At 38.7% G+C, this 18,363-nt stretch overlaps 1 non-coding gene across 1 annotated transcript; it reads right to left on the bottom strand.

Annotated features, from left to right (window-relative positions):
• Window positions 1-6,610: 6,610 nt before the first annotated feature.
• LOC123822855 lies at window positions 6,611-6,717 on the bottom strand. The gene has a single exon (XR_006786437.1). It is a non-coding gene; the product is annotated as a U6 spliceosomal RNA (small nuclear RNA).
• Window positions 6,718-18,363: the final 11,646 nt, after the last annotated feature.

Raw genomic sequence — 18,363 nt, 5'->3', positions numbered from 1 at the left:
CTAATACATGTCTTACTTTTTTCCAAAATCTAGACTTTGGGGCCTCTTTTGAGGAAGGCTCAATCTGCAGCGGTCCCTTAACCGAACACTGAACAGAGTCTCAGGTACGGTAACACCTCCTTGGAACGCCAGAGAGAGGGTGTGCGTGGTGACTTCACCCACTGATTGTCATGAGCCAATGAAGGACTTCTGACCCCATCTCTCCTGTCAATTATGTCATTTTCTGTCACATAGAATAAAACTAATAAGGGGTGTAGAACAAATCAGGACACTTTCCCTTCAACATTGCCCTCCTTTCAGGGTGAAGGGCACAGTCCCCCTCAAGAAAATAAAAGACAGTCCCCCTCAAGAAAATAAAAGATGACTGTTCACCCAAAAATTAATTTGGGGAAAATTTATTATACTTAAATATTGCTCATGTTCTTTTTTTTTAAATCTATTGTTTTGTCACAATACTTTTCAAAATTAATCAATTACACAAGACTCTTTGGTCAGTTTGTTGTTCTTCCCCAGTAAAAGTCACCTACAGTTATGACAATAAAATCAGATAGATGTCTGTTCTGCTGACCTGATGGAAAGTCATCATAAGGTGTGCAAATTTTATGAAGTATATCACCTCATATGTGCATTTGAGCATTTGTCTAGTGAGAGCCCTTGTTGGTTCAATGGCAGCTGAGATGATCCTGAGGAACACTGGCCCACAGAGTAAGGCTAGAGGTAGCTCTCTCACAAGGTTACTTCATACACGCGTTCACCCACCACACACCAGGCAGCATTCAAAGTACTGGGGCATCGAAGTTCCCATAGGCTTTCATTCAAATAGGTGTTTAGAGTCAATAAGTAGAAGAAATACAGAAGCAAGATAATTTTATGGAGTGATAAGGATAATGAAAGACACAAAAGCTACTTGATGCGATTGTTCCTGGAGATGCCCAGCTGAAAACTGGAGAAGGAGAAGATTTTGGATTAAGTGGTCAAGAAAAGCTCTCTGAGGAGAAACCATCTGCTCTGAGATATAAATTAGATAAAGGAGCCAGCTAGACCTGAACTAGAGCATGTTAAAAATTGTAAGATGTACAGAAAAGCCTAGAAATGAGAAACTAGTTTCAATTTTTAGAGAATCCAGACTATTTTATGCCAAGAAAATTGCTTCATAGATGTTAACACAGAGTTAAACAGCTTACTCCTTTGTAAATAACACATGGTAAACCAGTGGGAAATGGCATACAACTCACGATGAACCCTGTGGTGTTGATCCAATGAGGGACGAATGAATGAACATGTACCCTGCATGCCTACTAAATTCCAGGCACTGACAACAGTTCTTTCATATTCGGCTCACTTTGAACAAATACTTCCCTCGTTCATTCAGCAAATTTGTATGGAGTTCCTCTATGTGCCGGGCACTGAACTTGGCATAAGATTCCATTATGAACTTGACACAGTACTCCCTGCAGGGCACTTATGCTCCGCTGAGGGAAGCTGACAATTAAACAAACAACTGTGATATAGTTCAGTCAGAGCTACCGAAGGAGTAAAACTGAAGTACCATAGGTACACATGGAGTTGTTCTTAGGCTTTCTAGATAAAATGACATTTAAACAAGGTTTCACAGATGAACAGGAAATAGCCAGGCCACGTGGCTGAAAGAGAATTACAAGTGCTTCTCCATGTCTGGAGAAAGTGATGAAAACTATTAAGAGATAAGACTGAAGAGTCAGCAGTGGCAGATCACACAGAGCCCAGCATGCTGAGCTGAGAAATGTGGACTTTACGTAGAGGAAGTGAGAACCGATAAAGAGCTTTAAACAGGGGAATCTCGCACAGGTTTGGGAGTTTTTAGAGAATCTCTCTAGCTTCTATGAGGAGATTTCAAGGTGGGAAGGAAAAAAGTGGGTTGAACACGTAGTGAACATAATCCATTCAAGAAGTTTGCTACGAAAACTTGAAAGCCTCCACTGAGCTGGATTTCCACCTGGATCTCACAGTACATTACTTTTAATGAGTTTAAATCTTGCTTATAAACTTTTCTCACATTTTTAATACTCAGGTGGTGAATTTAATCACAGAAGGTTACATTGTATTACTTACTTCATATATTCTGAAACGTGAATTTTTCACTGAGTCAGCACAGCCATATTGCTTCGCTCAGAAAAACATCTCAATCCTGTCCTCCTCGAAACTGCCATTAACACGCATGGCCTCAGATTATTCTAGGTGATGTGAGATTAAATCATGAATTTTGGCAATGTATTCTAATCAGCTACACCATTAACTGTTTTCAAATGGTAATCAGCTCGGCTCCTAATGAATTCAGCTTGCTCCATGAATTCTATGAATGCATTTACCAATACAAGGTATAATGATATTACTTTCAGAAATCATTTACAGCAATTGAACAAACTAAGAAAAATTCAGAGTCTTGTGTGACAAGGCAATTAAACTATATGAACTACAAGACTCCATTTCATACTCTGAAACTTAGAATGTATTTTCTGAAAAAGGAGATACAGGGTCCCACAGAAGTAACACCTGCTTGAGTGTGGTTGGTAGGGTAATAATATGGGTGTAATAATTTAGAGTTTTAATTTGAATATTTCACCTAAAATGTCACATGGTGTGTTTCAGTGTTATATTGTTATGTTACAGAATTACATGCTTAAGATTTTGTAATAAATGATTTTGTAACTAAAAGGGCGTGTTATTCTTGCCAGAACATGTATTTGTAACAAATATAGACATGAGCTTTGTAACTTTAAACTATGGACCACAAAGCAAAATTATCAGTCAGTACTTTATATCTTGTTATGTGCCATACTGAATACATTTCTCTAACAGAGACAAGTCTTCTCCCTTTTGATAAGAAGACAGGCAGCAATACCTGCAGCAAAAAGACTACTTGGGAAAAGATAAGTAATACTTTTATAGCACCTACTGTGTGCCAGGCCCTGAGCTAAAGATTTTATGTATTTGACCTATGTCATCTATTTCATCCTGAATATTTGATAGAAGAACTCATCTTCCTCTAGTTAGAATCCTTTCATTTGGGGTAGGTAATTATAAAGAGGACTACAGTGTTATTTCAATCCTCCATTGCTGCATAACATACCGCCCCCAAACTTTAAAAGCTTAAAATGACCATCATTTGTTAACTTTCATGATTCTGTAGGTTGACAAGCAGTTCTGCTCTAAGGTCACTGCTGGGGCCCTGGGTTAGCTGCAAGGTTTACAGTGACCTTGCCCACAGGGCAGGGAGTTGGTGTTGGCTGCTGCATGGGGGCATAGTTGAGAGTGTTGGCCAGAGGCCTGAGTTCTTCTATATGGAGGCCTCTCTACATGGTTGCTTAAACTTCCTATTGGCATAGCAACTGACTGGGTGCCAAGAAGCAACATTCTAGGAGTGAGTATTCCAAGAGTGTAAACTCAGCTTGCAAACACTTATTGTAATAGGTAGAATAATGGCTCTCCCCAAAGATATCCTCCAAATCTGTAAATGTGTTATTGTGCATGGCAGAAGAGATTGCATAGGTGTTATTAAGTTGAGATGGGAAAGTTAGCCTGGATTATCCAGGAGGAGCCAATATAATAATCACAAGAGTCCTTATAGGAGGGAAGCAAGTATAGGAGAGATTTGAAGATGTTATATGAATGGCTTTGAGAAAGGGGGAAGGGGCCATGAACCAGGGGATGCAGGCAGCCTCTAGAAGCTGGACAAGGTGAGGAAACAGATTCTGCCCTAGAGCTTCCAGAAGGAATGTGGTCCTGTTGACACCTTGATTTTTAGCTCAGTGAGACTTTTGACCTACAGAACTGTAAGTTTGTTTTGTGTTAAGCCAGTAACTTTGTGATATCTGTTAACAAAGCACCATAAAACTAATATATTTGTCAAGCTGTTGTTTTTACCCCATTTATTAACATTGCATGGATAACACCCAGAGTCATTGGACTGTATTTACGGAGGCATGGTTCATTGCAACAGTGCACCACCAAAATAACAATCCAACACAATTGCTATTTCCTTCAAAATATTTCCTGTGATTTAGCTTTCTGTTGCAGCTGTAATTACCAAAGACTTAGTGACTTAAAACAAACATATATGTCTCAGAGTTTCTGTAGGGCATACGTAAGTGTGACATGGGTTTTAGCAAGCTAAAATCACGGTGTTAGCAGGGGCACACTCCTCACCTGAGGCTCTGGGGAAGAATCTGATTCTAAGTACATGCATGTTGTTGGCTGAATTCAGTTCCTTGATGCTGTAAGACTGAAGCCTCTATTTCCCTGCAGGTCCTTAGCTGTGAGGGCTTCTCAACCGTCCTCACATGTGACCCCTTAGATATCAGAACCACCAACGGCACATCAAATCCTCCACACACCGGAATTCTCTGGCTTTTCCTTCTGCTCCATCTTCCTTCCTTCAGTTGGACAAAGTTCTCCGCTTTTAAGGATCATGCAATTAAATTGGATCCACCCATGGCAATCTCCCTACCTTAATATCTGTCACCTTGATTACCTCTGCAAAGCTCCTCTTGCAATGTAATGAAACATTCACAGGTTCCAGGGACTAGGGTGTCTTTAGGGGGCCATGATTCTACCTACCACAGTTCTCCATAACTGGGACCTTCATGCCAAGGAGAGGGTAGAGGTACAGTGCCAATCTACTGTGCCCTGTGTAGGAATAAACCCTCAAAGGCACAATTAATTAGCTCAGATAAACTCATTGTCATTCTGTTGCTCACTGGCTCCAATAGCATCTCCAGAAGACAATTTATTTGAGATGTTACTCCTCCAAAATTAGTCACAGCTAGGTATTTCATAATGGGCTCTGCTCCCTCATAAAGGGCCAGGCTTTTCAAAGGAGCAACAGTGCTGTTTTTGCAATAACCACATGAACTGCCTTCCTTGACAGTGAAGGAGAACAACCTGAAAATCAATTCAAAATAATCTCACCACATAACATGGGAGACTATACCTACAGTGGTGGTTGTATCTTCACATCCGTCTTAACTCTCCAAATATTTGAGACTTTTTGTTTCTGTTCTCAATCTACTAGTGGCCTCTTCACTGCCAAATGCAAGGTAATGAGAGCATTTGGAGTGAATGGTGATCATCCTATGTTCTGAACATGTCTCTTACTTATAAACACATACATAGAGACTAAGATGGATAGGTGGGGAGACTACAACTTGTCATGAGCAAGGGAGCATCCCTGAAAGGAGTCACTCACACACATTTGTGCCTTTCCACAATGCCAGGTTTATTAGAAGAGACCTCCCCAACTAGCCAATAGAGTCACACACAAGTTACACAGGGAGAGGGGGAGAACAACAGAAGCAGGTGACTTGAGCTTTTGGCACAAAGTCCTGGTCACTGGCAGTGTCCACAAGTGGAGAGGTGGGCATCAATCTCAAGTCAGGTGGCTATAGTGGTGGCATGTGTCCAGTGGAGTGGAAGTCCAGCAGGGCTCCAAGAGTGACCAGTGGCACAGCCAACCTTGAGCATTGGAAGCTCTGGGTTCTTATAGCCCACAAGTCGGGGAGGTCCCACTCATACTGGTATGCAGACAGAATCCTTATCCAAGTGTATGAACTTGTCACTTTGGGCGTTCTGGGCCCCTCATAAGGATATTCCTATTATACTCCATCACATCAGTCTTGACACAGCACTTGACATGACTGTCATGGCTGACAGGGACTCCATATTGGACTGTCAGAAGCATCCAAAATTTGTTCTGCTCCTGCTCTACACACAAACATACATACTTCTTAAAAAGTATTTATGCACCTTATAAACTCACTTTAAAATATATTTTTTAAATGTTGTATTAGATATTCAAGAACAATTGAATATTCAGAAAACAAAGCCACAATAATTAAGCTAAGAAATGTTGAGAAATCCAACATTAATGAGAATTTTTATCCCAACATTGTTGTTAATTGTTATTTAACTAGGAGAGAAATATGTGAATGAACTGGTGACTGGAAAGAACACATTATATTCACTGAAACCTTCCTATCTGTGATGCAAATTTAAATTCTGTTCCCCCAGGGAAAATTTCAGACTGCTGCACCCATCCCACCACTGATAGAGGAGCCTTGGGGACTATTAGAACTTCCTGGGAAGGAATAAGTTTAGAAGCTTTTAGGATAACTTTACACAGTGAGGGGGAAGGGAGCCTCCTTCTGGTCAATTCAATAGAAGAGAATTTTGTCTTTTGCTGAAAGTTCTTCTTTGTCTATTTTACAACTGAAATTGCAACCAGATTCTCTTCATAAAAAAGATTCTGCAATACCAACACACAAAGAGCAAAGAAAATACACCCTGAACTCCCTCAGCAGAAATGTGCCCCAACATATACACACGCTTCAAAGTGAAGAAAACTCCGCACTGCTTCAACTACTAGATAATCATTTTACACGGCAGCTCACTTCCAAAGAAAACACAGCCCACACATTAAATATGTTCTCAAATTATGGGTAGACTTAGCATAAATTCTATAAGCTAAATAGCTTGAAAGTGAATTTTTAAAATTATCTTTATTAAAATATTCATTAATTTATTGTAGTTTAATATAGATTTCTGTTAGTCTAATGTAGACTTCTAATACAGTGTTTGAAATATGGAAGACTTCACAAATTTGCATACCATTCTTATGCAACAGCCATGCTAATCTGCAACACATCATTCCAATTTCAGTCCATGTGCTGCCAAAGTGAGCACTAGCCTTCTAATATTTATAACAAGAAATATACTATAGAAGCATAAATCCTGATTCATATATTTTAATTTACAAATACATCAATTTGATTAATGAAGTCATGTTTCTGTCCAAATCATGTTAAATTACATCCATAGCCAAATCCCTGAAATAAATTATGAGCTCATTCAGGAAACACCCTGCCAAGAGAATATTTGGCACATAGTAGGCAGTCAATAAATACTGAAAATAATAAACATGTATCCTATCAAGGCATACATCACACAGAGACTTTTGACAATGTGGTAACTGTTCAATTGAAATGGTAACAACAGTGCAGTTAGTCCCTCATCCAACACACTTGAGAGTTGCCTCCCCTTCTATTAATTGAAATCCATTCTGGAGAGATACACTAATCAATGTTAATTGAGCTTACTATAAAAGGAAAATAGTGCTACAGAAAATGTACTCTGAAGCCATATAATAATGATTTTAGAGTATAGCATCCCTTGTTCCCTCTGTTTATACTCATATTTAATTGTATTAAATATTTAATTGTATTAAATATTGTCATAATGCAGAAATAATCATTTACCAAGAAGAATGAGGGTGGGTGGGGTTCGGATGCATCCTTTCCTGTAACTGGAACAGCTTTTTAAATTCTCACTCACCGATGTTAAATGGGGAGTTTCCCTGTATGAGGCACTATGCTAGGCACTGGGTATACAGAAGTGAAAAGAGGTGTAATTCCTATCCTCAATAAACTTCTAATCTAGTTGACAGAAGTTTAAAGTCATACATGCAACAGAGTATTGTCAGTGCTGAGATAGAAAATGAAAACACAAATGAGGAAGTTATCAGTTCAGAGTTAGGTCCAGAGAAGAAAAGCTGGTAAAAGTTCTCCCATTATACCTGAGTACATGGTTCCCTGCATTAAAAGGCATCTGAATTTCTCCATCTTCCACCAAGAACTGTAGGAAATGTTAAAGAAAATTAATGCAAGAAAAGAAGGCCCTGGAAGATCTTGAGAAAGACTCATGACCACTGCTTGCAATAGGCCAGGGGTGTCAAACTCATTTTCACTGGGGTCCACATCAGCCTCGAGGTTGCCTTCAAAGGGCTGAAATAAATTTAGGACTGTATAAATGTAACTACTCCTTAACTGTTAAGGAGATGAAATTACATTCAGCCCTTTGAAGGTGACCACAAGGCTGATGTGGCCACCAGTGAAAATGAGTTTGACACCCCTGCAATAGGCCATTCCTTAACCACCAGGCATATGCTTTTGGATACCAGAATGTAACACATGGGCACACCTATACACACATGATACACTGTAGATATGCTTTCACTTTGGTTTTCAATTGCCAGTCTCAGAAATCATCAAGGGCTTGGGACTCTGTTTCACTAGGGCCAAAGCCCTCCTCTTTCCTACTCAGTTTTCCAAAAAAATTTGCTTGTCCTGTGTAAATAAGATTCCTGCAGATATGTTCTAAATCTCAAATTATCTGAGTTCAAGGGGCCATGAGCTCCCTCTCTCAGCATTGCCTCCTTGAAGGACACTCCCAGGCAGCTCTGACCATTACCAGGTAGGTGTGTTATCCACAGCAAGAATCCTGTCTCCTACTTGTTTCTTGGGATCTTCCATGGCTCCTACCACAGTGCTGCACAGGTAGTTCATTAGGTGACTGATAATAAGCAGGATCATACAACAAACAAAAACCCTCCAAAGATGTCCAGAATAGTAAAAATCCCAAGATTTTGTCATAGGTCAGAAGTTCTGTGAAAAAAATCCAGTCGGTAGACAACATAGCCTATTAAATGTTATACACATTTTATATCCCCATTCTCTTTTTTTTCATAGTGCCCAAGGTAATAGAGGGTTGACTAGCATATATGCTCTCTATCTTTGCTCCCAGGAAGAAGTACAGAGACTCCTATTGGTGCCAAATAAGGCATTTGATCTGCTTAACATAAATCACTGTATGGAGCCCGTTCTACCTGAGGCCTGTCTGGGTGAAGTCCAAGTTATTGTGAGACCTTATGTGCAATTTTTCCAGGGTTCTGATTTACCAGTATCCCACGGTGGAGCCGTAGATGCCAGGTCTGGTAGTAGAACCATGCACAAGAGCCCCAACTTGTGTTCACTAAATAGAGGGGAGCCTTTGATCTCAATGGGAGGTCACAATTCTGTTGCTCACACCTGCTTCTGGATCCATAAAACTCACATTTGTTGCAAGAGTATTTATGCAGATAATTAAGGGACAAAGAGCTTATTTGCTTTAAGAACAGCAAAGAACAAGCTCAATAATTTATGGCAAGTTTTATTTGACTACTAGGTCACTGTTTTCATTGTGCATGTTTTCAAACATGTAACTGGCAGTGTTTTATGTGAGGATCATCTTGTAAACTAAATGTGCTGGCAGAGGAAAAGCAGTTTGTGGCACCCAAGACATTACAGAAATTGGCAGCCATGGAACACACCTGTAATGCATCAGAAAAGGAATCCTCTTGCTCAAATGCTCTCCTGTCAAGTGGTCAGCTCTCTGTTAACCATGACCTTTTGGTAAATTTCAATATCAAGAAGTTGGCAGTAACAACAGCACTTATCCCAGTGCTATTTTGTTGAAGAAAAATGTTGTCTGACTCAGTAATCAGCCTTGTGTGTCTCACGTACTCCCGGACAACAGCAAATCAAGAAAGAACAAATCAGACAAATTCTTGGCATGGGGCATATGGGTTCACACACCATGTTTTTAAGTGGCCAAGACCTACACGTAAAGTGTTCTTAAGGGAACTTTAGAGCCTTGTGTGTTTACTTCCCCCTTTGGGGATGGTGCAGATGATCCCTATCTGAAGTTGCTGCTATTATGGTACAAGTTGGTGTTGTCATTAAATTAACTCTAGACAGCCTCTTTGTTTTGTTATCAGTCCTGGACACTGGGATTCTCTAACGGGGCTATCAAGGTACTGTGACATGGCTTTACAGCTGCAGCTACCATTTGACTGGGACCTACCAGATAATGACATCGTACTTGGCATATCACCTCTAATCCCCTTCCCACACTGCTGAATTCTTGCAGGACATATATTCTTATCCCTATCCATGGATCAGGAAACTGAACCTCAGAGAAGTTAAAAAGTGGGAAAAAAATGATTGGTAAAGCTAAATTAATCTGACTTGAAGATCAATCTTTTTCCTCTATATGCATAGCTTCTGAGTTTATATACTGCTAGGATTACAGCCAGCTACCCAACCTTCTTTTCAAAGAAACCCTGCTTTTCTGGATGGTTAATACTCTCGAGAGACAAATGCTATACTAATGGTTTCCCAGCTAGAGGAAGACCCAATAAATTACCCACTCTGTTAAGCAAGGACCAGAGAGCATGGCATCTCCCTCAGACCTCAAGAGGGGAGAAATAAGGCTTGTGGAACACAATAGAAATAAAACTTCTCTCAGCCACCTCTAAGAAAATCTGGTGTGCATCACTCATTCATTCATTCATTCAAGTACTTACTCAGGGGTTCCTCCATGCCAGGCACTCTATTATGTGCTGGACTTAATTAGTGAGAGACAATGCCAGCTCTCAAAACACTTACCATATTAGGAAGACAGACTAGCAAAAGACCTCTGAGGTGGCACCCCCCCCAAAAAAAAAACCAGAATTATCCTCTGGAGGGCAGGCCCTTGTAGTACAGGCTTCTCTACTAGTTGAGTATTCTAGGAACCCATCTGTATCAGTGTACTAGCTGGCATTGTTGTGAGAGGCTGAGTTCAGCTTCAGTGAATTTTTCTGAAGACTCTTTCAATACCTTTGCCCATTCCAATGATGGATGATTTACAAACCCACCTGCCCACACTGAGCTGAGTATTCAGCAGTTTTTGATCCAAAATGGCAAGACCCCCATGCCCTACCCTCCCTATTCACCCAATCTCACCCTTAGCAACTTTTTTTTTGTTTCTCTGAATGAAAAAAAGTCCTTAAAGGGAAACATTTTGCTGATGTGGAAGAGGTGAAACAAAAAAATGGCAGAAGCACTAAAAGGCATCAAAATTGACAAGTTCAAAAACTGTTTTGGGCAGTGGAAAAAAAAGTCTCGATAGGTGCATTGCATCAAATGAAGAGTACCTTGAGGATGACTAAAATTTAAACATGTACAAATAAATACGCAACTTTTTTATAAATAAATTTAGTTTTTGCCCCCCCTTGTATTTCCATTCAGTGGAAAAGCTACTATTGGAACAAGCATGAGGTTATTGATCACAGAGCAGGGACAATCACTTGTCAAGAGTATTTAGAACAACCTCCAGGAGAAAAATAGCCCCTAGGCAGAGTCCTAAAGAACAAATTAGGGTGAGCCTGGCCACTGAAGGGTAGCAATTAGGACTTTTCTACGCAGAAAAAAAAAATGTACATAGACATAGATGTAAGAGAGAACCTGCTTGATCCAAAACCTACAAGCTCTCTTGTGTTGCCAGAGCAGATAAAGGGAGAAAATAATGACACAGGAAAATTACAAACAGGACAAGTCACAAACGTCCTGGTGAGATGTGTTAGGTCTTTACCTTGGAGGGAATGTGTTCCTTCAACAAAGAGTTAAACTTTAGAACTTTTAGCCATCCAAGTAGATTGTCAGGGAGCTAGAACATTGTTCACCTGACCCATCTCAGGAGCAAAACACTACACTTGTAAGATTTGTCCCCACATGCTCTTCACTCAGCCCTAAGGAATGATTGTGCAGTTTCCCTCCCTGGCAGTGATGTGATTCTCTGGCAGACTCATGAATACTCAGGAGGGAACTGAGGAGAACAAAGCAAGCGAAAGCTGGTGCCAAAGAGGATTTCATTCATTCATTCATTCATTGGCCCATTCATTTGTAAAGTCATTCATGCAATCTAGACAATACATAAATAATGGTTTAAAGCAGGGGTTGGCAGTCTACCACATGTTAAGTCAAATGTGACCCACCTGTTTTTGTAAATAAACTTTAATTGGAACACAGTTGTGTGTGTTCATTGTATATTGTCTATTTGACTTCTTTCACTATCCAAGAGTGAAGGTAAGTTGTGACAGACAGTATAGGCCACAGAGTTGAAAATATTTACTATCTGACCCTTTACAGAAAAAGTTTGCTAACCTCTGCTTAGTGGGTTTAAATACTGACTCTGTCACTTGGGCTCTGAATCTCAGCTTCATCTTCTGTAAAGCAGAGATGATTATAATGGCATTACTTAATAGATTTGCTGGAAGGATTAAGTAATTTTTATGTATAAAGTACCCAGCACAAAGTAAGCACTGAATAAAAAGTTGTTACTCTTTATTCTTTCACTAATGTCTCAGGAGTGGTGAGGAAATCAGGGCAAGGACTGTGCTGGGTATTGCATCCAGTCTCCATGGCTGCTGGGCTGTTTGAGAGGCCTGTTACATGGGCACATAGGCAGTAGGTATCCAGATGTGGTATATACATGGGAGTCAATCACATAGGATATATTTAAAGCCACAGACCTGGTTAGAATCACTGGGGGGAAAGTATATGTGGAAAGTAGAGGAGGGTCAGACACCAAATCTACTTGACATTTATGATCATAAATTTAGTTAGACTGGGTAAGCATTGTTGCATTTTTTTTTTTCAGCTACATTCAATTGTGTTGATTCATGGGGTTGAATAGGAAGGAAGCTGAAATTACTGAGGGTTGGAATTTTTCCAGGCAAAGCCAGTAAGAGGAATGGGGCAAGAGAGCTGAACATGTGTACATGGAAATTATTTAACAATAGACTAAGAAATCTTAAGTAGGTAAAGATGAATGTTGGCCAGTGAGGGAGTAGTAAGGTTAATGGGTTGGGTTTCCTAATGGTGTTCAAGAATTACTGGAGCCGAGACACCAGAGTAAATGAGGTAGAGAGATAAGAAGAGGTGGTCAAAGAATAGCATCCTTGACATTTAAATATTGGAGAACATAGAAATAATAATGGTGAGAAATGTAGTAAACTAATAGAGAAAATCCTTAATGCAAGGGGGAAGTGATGAAGAGGGAAGTAGGTGAATATATATATATATATATATATATATATATATATATATATATATAAAGTGGAGCCCAAAGTGGTATAGCCTAATTTCATGTGCTTAAAAAGACCAGGTGAACTGGGGAAGGAGTAGAAGAAGTACTAGTGTGGCAGGAGCCTTGAAGAAAAAGGTGGGCGCCTACACTTCATAACTTCAGTCACAGATAAGCAACTAACAGAGAAAGCTTAACAGTAGTGGCTAAATGTAAATAATATAAAGAGAGTATGATACTAAGATATCACTAGCTTAACTTAATAAAAGTTTACTTCTTGCTCAATAAACACAATAGAAGTTTATGTCTTAAAAGAGGCAGGGCTTTTTCCATGTAGTTGTTCATAGACTCAAGTTGATGGGGTTTTCCCATCTTCAAGGTGTGGTTTCTAAGGCTGCTCTGAGTGTTGCCATCGAGACAGTGAGAGAGAGAAAAGAGCACTGCATTATGGGCCAGGCCTAGGAGTGGTTGGCATCAGTTTCTCCCATATAATTAATATATATATAAATATATATTTACATATTTATATTTTTATATACATACATGGTGGGGCAAAAGTAGGTTTACAGTAGTGAGTATGCAAAACACAGTTTATTATTGTATTATTATTTATTAATTATTGGATTATTTTCCATATGGACAACTGTAAACCTACTTTGACCAACCCTGTATACATATAATTTTATTATATATAAAATAAATTTAAATATATATCATTTTGTATATTATTAAATAATAATTTGATGAGGAGTGGCGTTTGTATCTTGTTCCCAGATATAAAGGGAAATGAACTTGGTGACTTGCAGTAAAAGTCCAGGGAATAGTCTAATCAGCATAATTTGGTAGAGCTTTATCAGAAAAAATCATAATACATTAAAAAAGTCACGAACTTAGAACAAGTAGATTTCAAAATCAAGTTTTATCTATCATACACTGCCCTATGACCTTGAGTAAGTCACGTAACTCATTAATTCTTACTTATAAAATTGGAAAACATAACAGTTCTTCTGCCTCAAAGATACCATGTATTAAAAATGTCCTAAGCATTACATAAATGCCAGCTATTATTATTATTACTACTGAGAACATAATTAATAACTGCCCTCTTCTTGCTCCTTTAAATTAACTACACATCCCTGGGCAAACTGGGATTATAATTCTGTAAAATGCTGCTTCAAATACCGACATTCCTGATCCAAAATACATGCATTCCATTTGTTCACCCAAGTCTTGGCTCTGGGCAACCCCAACCTCCCAGGGCCCCATTTTGGTAGCATACTTAGTTCTCATTTTCTACCTATTTCATAATATTGAGACCCAAGTTCCAGATTTCCATCTTATTTTGGCCCTCCGACACATCTACTGGACACATCTACTTCTGTTAGTTCTTGTGCATTTAAGGACAGTGACTCAGATGGTCTGCCTTGTTTTCTGTTCACTACCCTTGTGCTTTTGAAAGGTTTTGCATACAGTTGTGCAGGTTGTATACTGCATAACCCTAGAGGCCATCATTCACGTAGTTGACCAAGTTATCATTAACAAAGTGTTTTGCTCTATGAAGACCACGCACTGTCAGAGAGAAGTCATGTGTCCTGAGGAGGAGACCCCTTTCCCTACATCACACTAAGGTGTCATATGGAGTTGGTGTGGTCCCTCATGGGAGGCCTTCTCCTGCCTAAACAGGAAAGAGAATCCTGTAAACTGTTCAGTAAGACTAAGCACAAAACTCAAGAAACCAGAACTGTGTCAGGGCCTTGTCTCTTACAAACCATAGATACAAAAAATATTTACTAATTCCTAACAACATGGAATTGTTGATTAAAAGAGCAATGCAGCAGTAAAACACATATTAAAATCTTTTATACATGTGACTGCATTCATTATTACATTATTACATAAACATGCATGTAGATTTCCCACTGTAATGCTTTGTTTCTTTAAAAACAATAATGGGGTGGATTGACTATGGGGGGTGGAGCAGGGTGAGGTGAGCAATGGCAAAAAAGAAGAAACAACTTACTGAAAAATAATAAATTTTTTAAAAAAGAAAGAAAAATAATCCAAAGACAAACATTTTATTTTAATAAAAGCAAATCACATAACCTATTTTGCTGAAAAATTTTTAAAGTTCCTTTACTTAATATAGTTTAAGAAAAACAACAACAAACTGTGTTTCAAAGCCAAATCAAAACACTCCATTCCATTCCAGTAAAGAAAAAACAAGTGAACCCAAGTTCCTTCTGGGCCAGAGGCAGGTGCTGCTTTGTCCTGTGGACCACAGCTTACACTGAGTCCTACATAACTGCTGCCCGAAGATCCTCCTCGCGTTGAGGACTGCAGGTTAGGTCAAATACAGACATATAGCAGCCAAAATACACATAACCTAAGAGGAAATTGCCCCTGAGGAAAATAAATAAGGAACATAATGCCTGTGCTTCTGCCTATCTCAGTGCATGGTAAGGAAACATAGCCTTTCACAGTATATTAACCCACTTATGTAGCTACTTTCATCTCTGCCTAAAGACATAGTTGAATATCTACATTCTTCTTAAAAAGACAAACACAGACAGTGTTTGATCCCACTTATGGCAGGATCTAAAGCAGTCAAATTTATAGAACCAGGAAGTAGGATGGTGGCTACCAGAGGCTGGGATGAGGGGGGAAAGGGAAGTTGTTTAATAGGTATAGAGTTTCTGTTTTGCAAGACAAAAGAGTTCTAGAGATTGGTTGCACGAAAGTATGAATATACTTAACAATACTGACGAACACTTAAAAATGATTAAGATGGTAATTTTTTTACCATCACATTGTCCATCTTAGAACAGCAAAGATTGGATCTGACTGTATCATACCTGACTATCTCTGACTTAGTACTCTTTTCTTAGTACTGCTCAGCAGTACATTGGATATTCTGCCCCAATCTGCCCAGTGCAGGAAGAAAGAAAGAGCAAAGGGAAGGAATCCTCAAAATTTTATATGAATTTATTATAATCTGTGACTTTACTTAAACATCTTGCTTTTTCCATCATTCGGTTATAATGGTTAGTTGTCATTTTTTATTTTCCAGCTTCTGAGCTACACCAGAAGAGACAATCTAGTAAAGAGGGGAAAATGATTGAGTGGTACAAGGCACTAATTTCTGAAGTGTAGCATTTCTCTTTGCCAAATCCTTTCCCTTGTCAAATTTTTGCTGGAATCAATCAGTTATTTTTGGAATTATTAAACATAGTACTAAAGCAAGCAAATTACAGCACAAATAATATCACAATGCTATTCAGAAAGAAAATAATAGATTATTAAATTCCTCAATGCAGTCGTCCTAGGATACTGTTTTCTAATGAATTATATGATGTAGATGTTTAGGAAACCATTTCTCTCCAGAGGAGTGCTCCTCTATTAACTCAGAAAAAATCAGAATGATGCTCCACACAAATAGGACACATTCTTGGTTTTCAAATAAGTGTTTTTCATTTGAATAACAATAGCACAAGGAGAATAATATTCAATATCTAAGTTCATATTTTTGAGGACTTTTCTCACTTTCTCTTAAATCTTCAAAGAAAATCCAGTTCCTTCTTGCATCTTTATTTTAATCTTTACTGCTTTTTTCTGATTATAAGAATAATGTAAGCTACTGTATAAACTCAAATATCTCAGAAAGCAAAGAATCCTGCAGTTATTCAGAATTGCTATCCCATTCTAAAATTTCTAACCACAGCTTCAAATTTCTCAATCTATTTACCCTCTTCTGACCTCTCCTCCTTCGAGATCAGCCCAGTTCCTTCTTCCACACTACACCCCTACCTCTCCTTGTGCAGGCAAACATGTCCCATAATTTTAAAAATGCCCTTTGGCCCCTCAGTCCCTTTTAGGACTAAAAGTTTTCTCTTTGCTCTTTCTCATATAAACATCTCCAGAGTAAGGTGTATTAATTTCTTAGATCACTATAATCTGATTTCTTTCCCTTTTATTCAACTGAAGTCATGAGGTTCTAATGTCCAAATATAATGAACACATTTATTATCTCAGTAATCTCTCCAAATTTAACACTGCTGATATCTCCCTCCTTAATTTGATTACTTTTCTTGGTCCCCCTCCTCTTTTTACATCTGACAATGTTTTCTTGATCTCTTTTATTAATTTCTCTTCCTCTGCTTGTCCTTTTTATGTTGATGCTTTGTCTTTGACTCACTTTCCTTCTCACTTTACATAAGTTTTCTTATCAGATATCTCATTGGTTTCATGGTTTTTACAACCACCTATTACATACTAGTAAGTCCCTGATCACATTCATCTCCAGGCCTTACCAAGACCTTCAGACTCCATACTCATGCATGCACCTGTATTTCCCAAAGACACCTTGAAATCAACATTGTCCAGAATGAACTCATCATTGCCTCTCTCTTGCCCAAGAGACCTCCTCCTTCTATGTTCCCGGCATCAGTCATTGGCACCATCACCCACCTGGTCACCCAAGCAAGAAACTGGGCAGTCATTTCTACTTTTCCTCTTCTTCATTCTTCCCACAGACCTAACCATTCATGATATTAGAAATGCAGATGGTGAGGGGTTTTTGTTCTTGTTTTATTTTGTAGAGAAAGAAGGGTACAATAATTGAACACTGATAATATTGTAATTCTTGATCTGAACAGTGCTTACATGGAAGTATTTATTTTAGGATCACTTGTCCAGCTGTACATCTATAATTGTGCAAATTTTGATATGGTATGGCATACCAAAAATATGGTATACTTCAATAAGAAAATCCTTTATAAAAAAGAAAACAAGACATCTACATCTTAATAGAATATAGTATTGTATGTAATTGAAAAGGGGATATCAATATACAACTATATTTTAGAGAAGCAATTCTGAGAAATTGGGTATCACAGCACATATGCCTTAAAAGCTATTACCACTAAATTACTGGAAAACTATCAACCACTGACAAGTGTCCAAGACATACATATTTGCTACCACAAAGAATTCATGCAGAAATTTTTATTTAGACACAATCAAAAAGCTTCTCTTTGTGTAGCATGTGCTTTACTTTTCAAATAAAGCCAAAATCAGAAATAGTTCTAGGTCATTTTTTTCCAACTGACATTACTTGGGAATTGCTATTCAATTTCATTTGTTTTAGAGTCTGATGAATGCTTTGGACTGAGGGTTCTGGAAGGTTCTTCCTGGACTTTGTTATAGGTAACTCTGTTCCTTTACAAAATTTCTCACTGTGTATGAGTACCTGGAAGACATTCTAGGGTTTTATCTACATATTCTGATGCAGAATGAAATGCATAAAAAAATCTGTACCATAGGCCAGAAATAGTGTGGCAGCTTCCAGGTGTGTGTGTGTGTGTGTGCGTGTGTGTGTGTGTGTGCGTGCACACATGCGCATGCCTTGGGGTTCAGGAGTTTATATTGAAAGACTGTTACCTTTAAAAGTAAGAACCATTAGCCCTGGCCAGTGTGGCTCAGTTGGTTGGGTGTTGTACCACAAACCGAGAGGTCATGGGTTCAATTCCTGGTCAGGGCACATGCCTAGGTTGTGGGTTTGGTCCCTGGTCAGGGTGCATATGAAAGGCAACCACTTGTTGTTTCTCTCAT

Source organism: Phyllostomus hastatus, unplaced genomic scaffold (assembly GCF_019186645.2).
Source record: "Phyllostomus hastatus isolate PE091 unplaced genomic scaffold, TTU_PhHast_1.1 phas_contig_432, whole genome shotgun sequence".
NCBI lineage: Eukaryota > Metazoa > Chordata > Mammalia > Chiroptera > Phyllostomidae > Phyllostomus > Phyllostomus hastatus.
This window is presented reverse-complemented; position numbering and strand designations above follow the sequence as displayed.